Here is a 14,073-nt window from a genome sequence, read left to right as displayed (position 1 = left end):
ACACATTAAGCAGATTATCAAACATAATTTCGAATCAAACATATCATAGAAAGAAATCAATCAAGAACAAACCATGAACGCATGCATAAGTTCTTATTACTTCCCTTAATTAGATTAACTAGATGAACGCACTATAATTAACCCTATTAATCATGCAAAGCTAGTGAGTGATCAATTCCCCAACAAAACACAATTAACGCATTAAGAACATGTGGAAGTTTGATTGATTTAAGCAAAGACGACAAGTTAGAACGCTAATCTTATCATGCAAAGCTCATTGTTGATTTACCTATGGAATTATAGGTTTTCCACTTAGCAATTAAGATCTAGAACGCTAGCATATCTTAATTTGGATGCAATTAATGCTTATAATTCTAAGTTGCGCACCAAAGAATATAATCACATAAAAGGTGGAATTGAAGCACAAAATCAACAAACAATCATGACATATATATGAAACTGAAAATTATAACCTGAAAAACCTAAAACAAAACATGCTTCATGGTTATTGGAAATCAATCTTTAACATCCAAACTTTAATCTAACAAGAATTCGAAACATCCAAAATAACAAAACAAAAATCTGTTTTGAATTACAAGAAAAGAAAACCGAAATTAAACTAGAAAAGGACATGGTTACACTTTTGAAGATCTCAAGAACGCAAGAAAGCTTCAAAGGTGGTGGAGGCAAGATGAGGACCACGGCAAGGAGATGTTGATAGAGCTTGATCACGGCTTCTTGACTTGAAGAGAGGATGATGAAATTTTGAGAGAGAAAAAGGGAGGATTGCGTATTTGATTCAGGGTTTGATGATATTTCTTAATGAGAGAATGTGTCAAGTGGTCGTTGTTGATGCTCCGATTTATAGGAGGATGGCAACTTAGTCTCCAAGTCTTCAAGATTGATCCACACAGCATTAACCAATCAAATAATGCCACGTCAGTTCTGCCATGTCACTCAACCAATCAAAAAGCTCCAAAATCAATCCCTAATATTTTGTTGCTGATTTTCCCATGATTTAATCTGATTTTATTCACAATTTTCGGCCAAATATCTAGGCATGAACCTAGACAATGTATCTGGATGCATTTTGGACATTTTCTCCCTTAAATCTCTCCATGGCTTTATCCTTAATATCCTCCCCTTGCTTTTCTCTTGATTTTCACATTAAAAATTGTAGATTTTATTCTCTAATTTCAGCCAACATATCTTGAGGGAATTAAGGAATGAATCTGGACATGTTTTGAGCCTTTTCTTGTTGCACAATCCCATGAAACTCTCCCAAGATTTTCTCAACGTAATCTCCCTGATTTTCACATTAATTTTCACATTATCTCCATTATTTCCCATGCAAAAATTAGATTTAATCTCCCATAATATCTCCCACTTCATCTTCAAGTCATGTGGTCTCCTAATGCCTTCAGGTTTCCTAGCCTCATCAGGATTCCTGCGTTGACTGGGATTCCTAGTTGGACCAGGAAAACTCCATTTCCTCATTTCTGCATCTTTTTAGCTCATTTCCTGCATTTGAAGTTCATTTCTACCTAATACAACAACGTAAGTTAGAAATGACATTGTTAAAGGGATAACTAAGTAAAATGTAGAGAAAATGATACTAAACACATAGAAAATATTACTCCGATCAGGGTGAGGGATAAATTTGGTTTAGGATTGTAGTATTGGGTGCAGATAGACTCACATAGGCTTGGATGTTTACCAATGAAAGATCGACACATAGTTATTTCATTGTAGAGAGAGAATATTGAATTGTTCCAAAGCCACTAAAACTGATAAGAGCATAATGTACGATATTTATATTAATATTTCCTTGCATTTTGTCACGCTATTTCTCTTAATATAAAGTATTAATGTTTGTTTTATTGTTGTAGGATTCTTGTGCAGTAAAGGAGAAAATGAAGGAGAAAATACGCATGAAAGGGGAAATCAGGAAATTTTCTTGTGCAGATCAGTCAACTTCGACAGAGCACTAAGAGCAGATCAGAACCAACCAGATAATGATCTTTATATTTTTGAAAATGCTCAGATGTCTAGTTTCCACAGCATTTTACGGTTCGTCGATATCATTTTTCTAGAAAAAGTTATGGCCGATTTAGTACAGGAAGGTCAAGCTGCGCGTGAATCTAATTTTTGACGGGAATTTATATTTACATGAAGATTCTAGAGTCTATGTGATAAGAGCACAAAGTGTGACATTTTTAATATGTATTTTCCCTCATTTGGCAAAGTTATTCTCTTAGAATTAATAATTATAACATAGTTTATGTTTTTAGGTACTTCAATGACTGAAATGGAGAAAACAGGCGAAAAAGAGCAGAAATGAGCGTAAATTAAGAACAAGTCATTTTAGAAACTTTCCTCTTTCATTTTAGGAAATATTTCCTATTTTGTTTTAGGAAACTTTCTTCATTTGAACTTTTCTATTTCTGATTTTTCTATTTTAATGAGAGTCCATCAAATTAAGAACTCTTGACTGATAAAATCAAGGAAAACTTAAAAGAAAAGAAAACTTGCAAAAATCAGGAAGAATTCAAGGAGATAAAATGGAGTGTTATATTCAATATTTATTCTAATTATCTTATTTCCTATTGATTATAACATTAATTAAAATCTGATTTTTTCTTGATTGTAGGAGTTTGTTATGTGTACAATTGGAAGAAGATATTAGTGCAATTTAAAGGAGATGAATAAGGGATGTATCTGGTCACTATTCAAGGAATATACAATGAGTCATTAAGGGGAAAAGAGATCAGAAAAATCAAGACTTTAAGGGGAAAAGATAATTAAGATAATTATAATAAATATTGAATATAACACTCCATTTTATCTCCTTGAATTCTTCCTGATTTTTGCAAGTTTTCTTTTTGTTATGCCCCCAGAAATTCTTGACTATTTTTCGAGGATTTTCTGGAATTTAATTTAGTATTTATCGAATAGTTTCGTGGCTAGTGGATGGAGCGGAAGTGTTTTGGGCGAATAATTAATTGAAATGCACATTTTAGGGGGGGTTACGAAGTTGACTTTTTATACGTAGGGAATTTGGGAAAACTTCCTTCACGAAAGTCGTAGAGCCCGTCGTTACGAGTTCGTGCATATACGGAACGCAAGAATCGGAGTTCGTATGAAGAAGTTATCAGGTTTGGAAAAGTTTCCATTTTGGGAATATATACCTAGCTATTTTTGGAAATTTCCAAAAATAGCTAGGGTTTCTATTTTTGGTAGCCGCACGGGGTTTTCTCTCTCTCCCTCCCGAAATCGAGCCGAAAACATAGCAAGGAGTCACCGGCTCCGTTCTCCCTCCTCCGGCCACCAAACCACACCAAACCACTTCCTTTAGCTTCGCCTCAACCTGGCGCAGTTGCCAGTGGCAGCTTTGCGTGGCAGCACGGCCTGTTGCGGCGGCGGTAACCGCGTTTCCATTTCTGGCCAAACCGAGTTTTCTCCTAGCTCCGGCCACCAAAACCCGAGTTATTTAGCTGGTTGAACTCGTATCAAGGAGTAGAACACGCACCAAGAAGGACCGTACCTGAAGCTATCGATTTCACGCTCGTCGGAGCTCTCACCGGTTTCTGGAAAATTTCCGACCAAACCGGACTGTATTCAGGTATTTTCGACCACTTCCGTTCATTTTACGACGTCGAGCTAGTTATGAAAGTTTCTCAGATCGATGAAACGAAGAGGAGTAGCCTACCCCCGACACCATAGGCAGTGGTCAGCGGCGGCTCTGCCTCCAATTCCGGCGACCATTTCCGGCCACTTCCGGCCACCTCAAGGGCATTTTCTGCCCATTTTTGTGTTCTACATGTTGATACGATCATTTCAACATACAACACTTATATTTTGGATATCGTTTGATTTAGTTAAGAATTTTAAGATTTCGATCATTCGGTTTGTGATCCGTGAGAATCAGGCCGTCCGATCGACTTGTAGTTTTGCTATGATAATCGTAGGACTGTCCCGATAACTTTGGGTGGTCACGGGTGAAGATCTGACCGTTGGATCTTCGTATAAGTGCATTTCTTGAATTGTGCATTAAGTTCAATATCGTTTTGATTAGGTGTTTGACGGTTTTGTTAGCGGACGATTGAGAATCATATTTTGAGCTGTAAGAAGACACAGCGGGAGTTTCTGGTGAGTAAATCTCACATGGTTCATTTACTAACCGAATTTCCTTATTGCACGATTAATGGTTATGTGTGAGAAAATGATTTTAAGAAAATGGGCGGTTTCGTGGCTCGTGGATGGAGCGGAAGTGTTTCGGGAGAATAATTATTCGGGAAGAGCAATTTTAGGGGGGGCGCAAGAGTTGACTTTTTATTCGTTGGGATTCTCCAAAAACTTCCTTCAAAAAAGTCGTAGAGCGCGTCAATACGAGTTCGTGGACATGCGGAACGCAAGAATCGGAGTTCGTATGAAGAAGTTATGGGCTTTGGAAAAACTTTCCATTTTGGTATAAAAGGACAAAAAAATCCGGAAATTGCAAAAAAGGCCAGGTTTCCATTTTGGGAAACCCAGCTCGGTTTTCTCTCTCCCCTCTCCATTTTCGCCGGCTTCGTTCTCCCTCCTCCGGCCACCATAGGATGCGATTCAAAGTGGGTTCTCTTCACCTCAATCCCCTCTTGAGGTCTGTGGAAGAATTGGAGCATGAAATGAGCTGTGGAGGGCAGTGCAAGGCCAGAAAGTTTGGCGGCGGCGATGCTTCTAACCCAGATCGGAACTTCCGATTCCGGCCACCTTTGCCGGTGTTTCTTGAGGGCTTTTGAAGCCCATAGGACGTTGATGCTTCTCCCAAAGCGGCTTGGGACGATTTCACTTGTGGAGGACGAATCGAAGCTTTGAAAATTCTAGGGTTCATCGAATTTCAGATGTTGCGAGGTAAATTCCGGCCAAACGGCTATGATTTAGACTTTGTGTTAGTTATGAAAGTTTAAATTGGAGTTGAGATGAAGAACTTTGGTGTTGGGAGTTTTGTCAAATTCCGACTTTGGTCCGGCGGCGGTGCCGCCACTGTGGTGGTGTTTTCCGGCGGTTTCCCGCCACCTCAGGGATAGTTTCTGTTCCTGAGTTTGATCTACTCGTCGATACGAGCATTTCGATATATTTTTTGTAATTTTTGGAGATCGTATGAGCATGCTAGGGTTTTTACGGTTTCGGACCGTTCGATGTTTCGATCCGTGAGTATTCGAGCGTCCGATCGACTTGTGGTTTTGGCATATCGATCGTAGAAGTATTCCGAAGACATTGGGTGGTCTCGGATGTGGTTTCGCCTCGATTGGCGTCACTTTGGGGATTTTAGTTCAAAACAGGGGTTTCGGACTTAAATCGTTTGTGGATTGTTGCTAAGTTGAAACCGTATGTGATTAGGTGCTTGACGAGGTATCCTTGGACGGTTGTTTTGTGGGTTGGCTGCTTTGTTCTGTATTGAAGACGCAGCAGGAGTTTCGAGGTGAGTAATCTCACGAAGTTCATTCATGAACGGGTTCACCATACTTCTTGAGAGTTATTTAGTTAATTGCAAACTATAGTTGGTATTAGTAGGCATTCTGAGCGAATGACTAAGTATATATATGAAATATATATATATCCTTGTGGATGATTGCGATGAACAATAATATGCATGATGATGTTCATATTATTGTTGAATGTGACTTTTCAGGAAACAATATTGTGGAAAAAGATGTTTTCTATTGTTTGAAAAGTATGAAGTTAATGCTACATTTTTTACTCAAGCCGAAACTAGATGGTCGTAACGTTTTTAGGTCAGGTGTGACTTACTTAACGTTGACTTGAGACCAGACGGGGTCTGAAACCAAGAGTCACAGATGGTGATAGGTTGCAGATGGTGACCAATGAGTTATTTGTGTTATGAGCCTAGTTACCATATTGTCTTGGAGTTATGGGATTAACCGTGACTACAGATGGTATTAGTGGCATTTCTGAGTGAATGATTATGTGTGTACATATATATATATATTATGGGATATATATATATATATACACATATGTATTCATGTATTAGTGGCATTTCTGAATGAATGACTATGTGTGTACATATATATATTATGGGATATATATATATACATATGTATTCATGTATTAGTGGCTTCGTGGTGAATTTGTGTTGATATGTTGTGTGTCTAGGTTGGACTGAATTTTTTATTGATTTAAACGTGTGAGTTTATCTCGTGATTCGTGTGGGTTATCCCGTGCTTTGTTTCTTGATTGAAACGTGATTTGTTTATTGATTTAAACGTGATTTGTGTGGGTTTATCCCGTGATTTGTTTATTGATTTAAACGTGATTTGAGTGAGTTTATCTCGTGATTTGTTTATTGATTTAAACGTGATTTGAGTGAGTTTATCTCGTGATTTGTTTATTGATTTAAACGTGTGACTTTATCTCGTGATTCGTGTGGGTTATCTCGTGCTTTGTTTCTTGATTGAAACGTGAATTGTTTATTGATTTAAACGTGATTTGTGTGGGTTTATCCCGTGATTTGTTTATTGATTTAAACGTGATTCGTGTGAGTTATTCTCGTGATTGGTGTGAGTTGTGTGTGGTTTGAATTACTCATACGGGCTTGCAAAAGCTTACCGGGTTTGTTGTGTGACAACCCGGTGCACTATTCAAACGGTGTAGGGGTTGATCTTGCAGGTCAGGGAAATCGTGGTTGAAGCTGAGGTATCTTGTTGGCAGCAGAACTGGTAGGAAGCAAATTTGATTGGCTTTGCCATTGTTATGACTTTCGCTTTGTAGTAAACTCTGAGGAGCTTTTACGTTTTATTTTGTTGTTGAGAATTTAATTCGTAAGCTTATATAATATATGACTCTGTGGGTGGGTCAATATTGACATAGTGGGTTCAGACATCAATATGTATATGGTATAAAGGAAAAAAGTTTCCAGGTATTTTGTATTGATGGTTGAACGTTCACGCATATGTAATTATGGGATTATATATCGATTTTCATGTGTGTAAAATCAGGGGCGTGACATCCGCCCAGGAATACCTACTATAGTTTGCAGTTAAATCAATAACTCCCAAAATGATAAAGGAAATCCGTTCATTAATGAACCTTGAACCTTGTGAGATTACTCACCTCAGAGTCCCGCTGCGTCTTCTATACAGAACCGAACTAACACTATCACCAACAACTCGTCCAATTCACCTTTAGAAGCACCTAATCACCAATGATCTCAAATCAGTAACGATTCACAATGATTTAAGTCCGAAACCCTTGTTTTGAACTAAAATTCCCAAAGTGAAGCCAATCGAGGCGAAACCACATCCGAGACCACCCAATGTCTCCGGAATATTTCTACGATCGATACGTCCAAACCACAAGTCGATCGGACGCTCGGATCCTCATGGATCAAAACATCGAACGGTCCGAAACCGTAAAAATCATAACATATTCATTCGATCTCCAAAAATTATGTATTATATATCAAAACGCTCGTATCGACGAGTAGAAAATATATAATAGCAGAAACTATCCCTTACATGGCCGGAAGGCCGCCAAAACATCGCCACAGTCGGTGGTGCAACCACCACAACCACCACCAGCCAAAACTCAAAACCACAACAATCAAGCTATCCAGAATTGTTCATCACGAAGAATAGAGCAACTTTCATACCTGGAGCTAAGTCTGGTTTGGCCTAGATCGTCCTTGATCAAGCTTGCAAGATCGGCCAATCGCAGCCATCTGATCGAGCCCCAGATTCCTTGTGCACCGCAGATTTTCAAACCTTGATCTTCCACTCCACACGCAAAATCGTCCTTCAAGGCAGATATGAGGAAGATCAGAAGGAGGAGGAGATTCCAAAACCGAGAAGGATCGGCCGAAACGTCGCCGGAAAAATGGATTTCCGATCGGGTCGGTCCGCCGTCACTGTTCAAGTCTTTGATCTCCGTCCCGGTTGCTCCACCGGTGAAACTGACACCAAGGGTTGACGGAGAAGGGCTGGGCGAATCGATCTGGGCAGGGTCCGTCGTATTGCGTTGCCGGAAAACGGCGTTGGGACCGGGTCGGGTTGGCTGGTTTCCGTTGGTTCTGAGATGCGCGGATGAGAGAGAACGGAGAGAAGGGTTTCCAAAAATGGCAAATCAGATTTTTTGAAATTATTTTCGGAAATTCCTTATTTATACCAAAATGGAAACTTCTTCCAATAGTCATAACTTCTTCATACGAACACCGATTCTCACGTTCCACATGTCCACGAACTCGTATCGACGCTCTCTACAACTTTCATGAAGGAAGTTTTCAGAGAATCCCAACAGATAAAAATTCAACCTTTGGCAACCCCCCTAAAACCATATTCTTCAATTAATTATTCACCCGAAACACTTCCGCTCCATCCACGAGCCAAGAAACCGTCCAACAATCATAAATTTGATTCCAGAAATTCCTCGGAAAATAATTACAAATTTCCGGGGCATCACAACTACGCTGAGTGTTTTCGAAAATTAGTAGTATTAGGCTTGGTAAGGACTTTTCCGATCCAAGCCTACATTAGAACGAATCAGATAAATGGATTGATCCACTGAGACTTTTCATTTGGGCTCTTATCTTGGCATTTAAGATGGGCACATTTTTGTAGCATGTTGAAATGAATTTTTCTGTTTTTACACTTAGAAATTTCCGAGTGGCATTGGTCTAGGTTAGGGAAGTCGATCATTGTATATAGTTTTTTTTGTTTCGTTTTTATTTTAAGTAGATTAGAAACCAAATTCCAAAACCTCCATTTTATTCTTTTATTTGTTAATTGACATTTTGTGTAGGTGTACCCTACAATCCCCGGACTGAACGATCTCTGCTTATCCTATACTGACAACTACATTTTGCAGGGTTAAATTGTGAGGCTATTTCAGCCGTGTCACTTGTTAGTCTTCTACTGTGTAATGTGTGTGGTGAGTTTGTTTACTTATTGAATTGTAGATTCAGTTTAAATTGTAAACTTAGTGTAAAATAGTATATGACTCTAAAAAATGAGTCTGTATTAACATTGTAGGTTCAGGACATCTTTGTTTACTTGTTCTTTAACAAAAAAAATTCTAGTTATTTTGTGTTGATGTCAGAACTATCACGCCCAAATATTTATGTTTGTTTTTTTTTTAACTGTCACTACTACAAAAATTGAAACACACAACACTCATCACACAACAGAAGTAAAATCTGCTGTTGTGTATTAACACAAACTCTATGATACAACGGAACAAATATGTTTTTGTTGTGTGAATGCAAGCAAATTGAAAACTTTTTTTTTAGGAAGATATTGATGCACTCGAAAAGCAAGCGCATAATTTAACCCTGAAAATATCGTTAGTAGTATAAGCAAATAGGGATCGTTCTATTTCAGGGATTGAGGGTACACCTGTCAATGTAGGACAAACAAACAATTAAAAATAAAACAAAGTATAATATTCACAAATATATTCACAAGTATAAACATTATTTACGAAAAGGGGGGGGGGATTTTGTTTTGGGTTTTTGAAAATAAATTAAGTAAACAAAACAATTAAAATGCAAAAACATAAATACAAAGATGGAATGAGAGAAACAAAGATCAAAACCCGAAACTTATGATTAAAATTGATTCAAACCCTAATATTGTTCATCTAAGTCATGAGAAAGGAGTTGATCATGTGAAACATTCGAAAGCAAATGATTTCCCATATTTTACTTTTCAATGCTAATTAACCTAAGCGAAAGCACCTAGATTAATCCTATCAAACATGCAATCAAACCCTAGAAAGCTAGTCAATCATGTCATGTTTAACGCATTACACATAAAGAAAGGCTATCAACTCAAGTGTACAACTTAGTTATGGAAAAGTCCACCTAATTGCAATCCTCTTTAATTAAATTCGATCTTTGTCCAAAACCTTTACTACTTTGATTCAAGTTTACACAAAACGAAAAGTCGATTTCATGTTCTTAAACCTAGCACCAATTATATCAAAACCCTAAGTGTTTGCAACCACATAAGATTAAAATACAAAAGTTATCTATAACGCAAATTTAATTAAACAAACCCACAAAAGCAACTCTCGAAGAACAATAATATGAATCTGAAAATTCTCAATTAATCATAAAAATTCCAGAAATTAATATTTGTTCAAACACATATGTCAACTAGTTCATAACCAACGAAATTCAAAGCAAAGGTTACAAAGGAGAATCGGATTACACCGTGAGATGGAGATGGTGATGAACGATTGATGTGGTGGTCTCTTGAATCTCGAAAGCAAGCTTCAAGGTTGGAGATGGATGATGGATGCTCACGGCTATGCTTCTTCTCCCTTGGCCTTGCTTGAACTCGTGGAGATGACTAGAGGATGGAGAAACTCACGGCTATGCTAAGAAGATTTTCTGATTTTTCTAAGTTGTAGAACGTAAAGAAGGGAAGGAAAAAGGAACCCTTGACGTTGAGAAAGTGAAAGAATATATAGGAGCACGGCCTCCTTTGTTCTCCAAGCCGTGTAAACCCTAGTAATCTCACGGCACAATTTGATAACTCCACATAATTTCCTCCAATGCTTGCTTGCCACATAAGCCCTATGAGGTGGTCCAACCAATCACAAAATTCCATTGATGCGGCTGAAATAGCCTCACAATTTAACCCTGCAAAATGTAGTTGTCAGTATAGGATAAGCATGGATCGTTCAGTCCGGGGATTGTAGGGTACACCTACACAAAAAGGTCAATTAACAAATAAAAGAATAAAATGGGGGGTTTTTGAATCTGGTTTCTAATCTACTTAAAATAAAAACAAAACAAATAAAACTATATACAATGATCGACTTCCCTAACCTAGACCAATACCACTTGGAAATTACTAAGTGTAAAAACAGAAAATTCATTTCAACATGCTACAAAAATGTGCCCATCTTAAATGCCTAGATAAGAGCTCAAATGAAAAGCCTCAGCGGATCAATCCATTTATCTGATTCGTTCTAATGTAGGCATGGATCGGAAAAGTCCTTACCAAGCCTAATACTACTAATTTTCGAAAACACTCAGCGTAATTCTCTTAACTAGTAGTATTATCTAACCCTCAAATCAACTCACACGTGCAAATTAACCATTACACATAGAATTTAACACGTAATTTCCAGAATCATTTAATCATTAAAGCATGATTTTTACCACCCGTTAGAACCAATTACTACTTGTTTAACTCAGCGTCTTAACAAATAACAATTGCTCTTGGCAAATTAAGCAAACACACAAGAACTCTCACCGTTATTCTAGTATGCAAACTTATGAACCTAACTCTGAAAATTACCTAAACACATAAAAGGGCACAAGATTATAACATGCATCATAAAAGAATTCTCGAAATTAACTCAATAATAAACTGAAAATCTCAAAAATATTAATAAAAATATTCTGAAAATTTCATGTCTCCAATTACACAACTCGCAAATCCAAACACACAAAACCGAAACAAAAATTATAAGTAGAGTCATAGTTACACTTTGAAGCTTTCCTCAGCGGCTTAGCAACAAGGTGATGAACTTGTCTCTGCTATGGTGGTGGAGCGTCCTTGACTCAGCGCCTAAGAGCTTCGTAGATTGATGGATGGATGGTCGTGACTGTCTTGTAGAATATGGAGGTTTGAGGAGTGAATTGGGTAGTCTTGGAATGGTTTTTGGCTAGGAAGTGATAGGCAATGAATTATCTTGGCTGGGAAGTGATCTTGGTTGGGAAGTGATGCAAATTATGTTCTGGATGTTGCCTATTTATAGGGGAGCATTGGTTGGCTTTTCCAGCTGAAACGTCTCCTTTATGGCCTTAAATCCTCTCATAATGGGGCAATTCTTTTAATTTCCAAGCTGAAACGTCTTTCTCTTATTTATTTTCCAGCTGAAACATCTTTCTCTTTTATTCCTCAACTGAAAAATCTTTTCTGCTTTATTTCCCTTCTTCATTGCTTGGTCAACCTGATTTAATAAAGGGCAGAAAATTAAATTCTTTTAGAGAAAATAAAAAGAATTAATTTCAGAAAAATACTCCCATAAATTCTATCTTAAGGCCCACAGATTTGCATGATGGTGAGGAATCCTGATCCAGCTAGGATTCTTCATGAATTTTTCGTTTTCTGCCTATTTCACTCCAAACACTCTACAAGACTCTTAAAATGACTCGATGACTCAAAACACGAAACTTAAGGGAGAAACAAGGCTAAAATGGGGCACATATTCAATAATATCGTCACACTTTTTGGTCCTATCATCCATTTAATTCCCTAATAATCTTGGCCGAAATACCATGGATATAATCTGATTTTATGCTTTAAATTCGGCCAAAACTCCTTTAGGGAATATAGGAATGTATCTAGACTTCTTTTGAGCTTTTCTTGGTCTCCACCTTTTTCTCTTTCCTTTTATTTCTCCCTTGGATATCTCTTTGCCGAAATCTCTAGGGTTTTCTTTTGATTCACACAGCAAATCTCTCTCCTTCCTTGTATTTTCACGGCAAACTATCTAGGTAGGTCTCCAAGTATATTTTCTTTCCATAAAAATAGCCCTAGAAAATCTCCACTGAAATCTTCTTTATATTTTCTGATTTTTCACGCCACTTCCCTTGTTTCTCTCTTGGCTTTGGACGGCAAACTCTCCCTAGGGTTTAATCATGCGTCAAAAACCCTAATTCCATGGGCTTTGTGGGCTTTTAATCCAATTGCCGAAAATCCACTTCATTCTTGAGAGTTCTTGGGCCTCCATGCGCCACCTTTATGCCATGTCATCATCTAGAGTCTTCAAGAAGCTTCTCTCATGCCATGTCACTTCATTAATTCGATCTCCATTCATGGTTGGCTCAAGAGTCTTGTTTTGGCAAGCTTTCCTTTTCTGGACAGGGTTTCCTGGTTGGACCAGGAAAGCTTCATTTCTTCATTTCTGCTCATTTGTGCTTCCCTTTGTACTTCATCTTGTCTCCCTCCAACGTTGGCTACCTTCTCTCTCCATTTGTGAGCTCATTTCAGCTCATTTGTGACAAGGACCTGAAAATAGAAACTGTTAGTGAAAAATAGAAACTTTCCTAAAATGAAAAAGGGCAACTTTCCTAAACTGAAAATGGGAAACTTTCTAAAAATGAAAAATAGAAACTTTCTACAACTAGGAACTTTCCCAATCGAAGAATGGAAACTTTCCTAAACAGAGTTTTATTTAGGAAATAACGCAGAAAATGTAGGGAAATGTAGTTAAAACGTCGCATTAAAATGCTCCTATCAGATATTGCACAACTGATTTAAGAAGTTTCCGTTGTATGAATGTGAGACCTAGATGGAGGGAAATGAGCACATAATTCCCTCCCAGAAAGAGCTCAATTTGAACCATCCACACAACAGTTTTTTTGATATCTGTTGTATAATGAAATGTTGTATGAATTTTTAGAAATCCTCTAGGTACACCTAGTGCAAGATGCACAAATTTGTACAACAGATTATCATAGCTCTCTTGTCTGAGCATGAAAGCAAATTGCACAGCGCGCGGCAAAATTTCACTCAAATGAAACCTATAGTCAAAGGCGGCAAATTTTCCCTCTCAACCTTCTTTGTCATCATATACTCATACAACGGTCCATTAATTTTATGTTGTTGGAGAAACTTGAAGTCTCCCACTAAACAACTTAAGTAGTCTTTATTGAAACCAATAGTCTCGATCAGGGTTCACTCCACCTTTTTTCTGCCACCTTCCCTTCTTCTTCTACTACCTTTCTTCCGTTCCCAATATCCCTCTCTCCCCCCCAAATCTCCCCCAAATTTTCAATCTTTGGCCCTAAAGCTTCGACCTGTCTTGAATCAACCATGGATCTGGCCCCGGAAGAACTTTAATTTCTCTAATCCCAGACATTCTTCGAGAATCGACCTCCACCCCCAAACAGTCACCTAAGACCTTCTACCCCATAAGCCTAACCCTAATTTCCCTCTCTCCTTCGAAATCCTAGCCCACTCTCTCTGAAGGTAGTGTTCAATTGGAGGGTTTTTCCCTGGAGGTTTAGCAATGGTGTATTTGATATCACCAATCTACAATCTAGGGTTTCTCGAC

The sequence above is a fragment of the Rosa chinensis genome, chromosome 2 (genome assembly GCF_002994745.2).
Source record: "Rosa chinensis cultivar Old Blush chromosome 2, RchiOBHm-V2, whole genome shotgun sequence".
NCBI lineage: Eukaryota > Viridiplantae > Streptophyta > Magnoliopsida > Rosales > Rosaceae > Rosa > Rosa chinensis.
The sequence above is the reverse complement of the archived record's forward strand: the minus strand, read 5'-3'. Positions refer to the sequence as shown.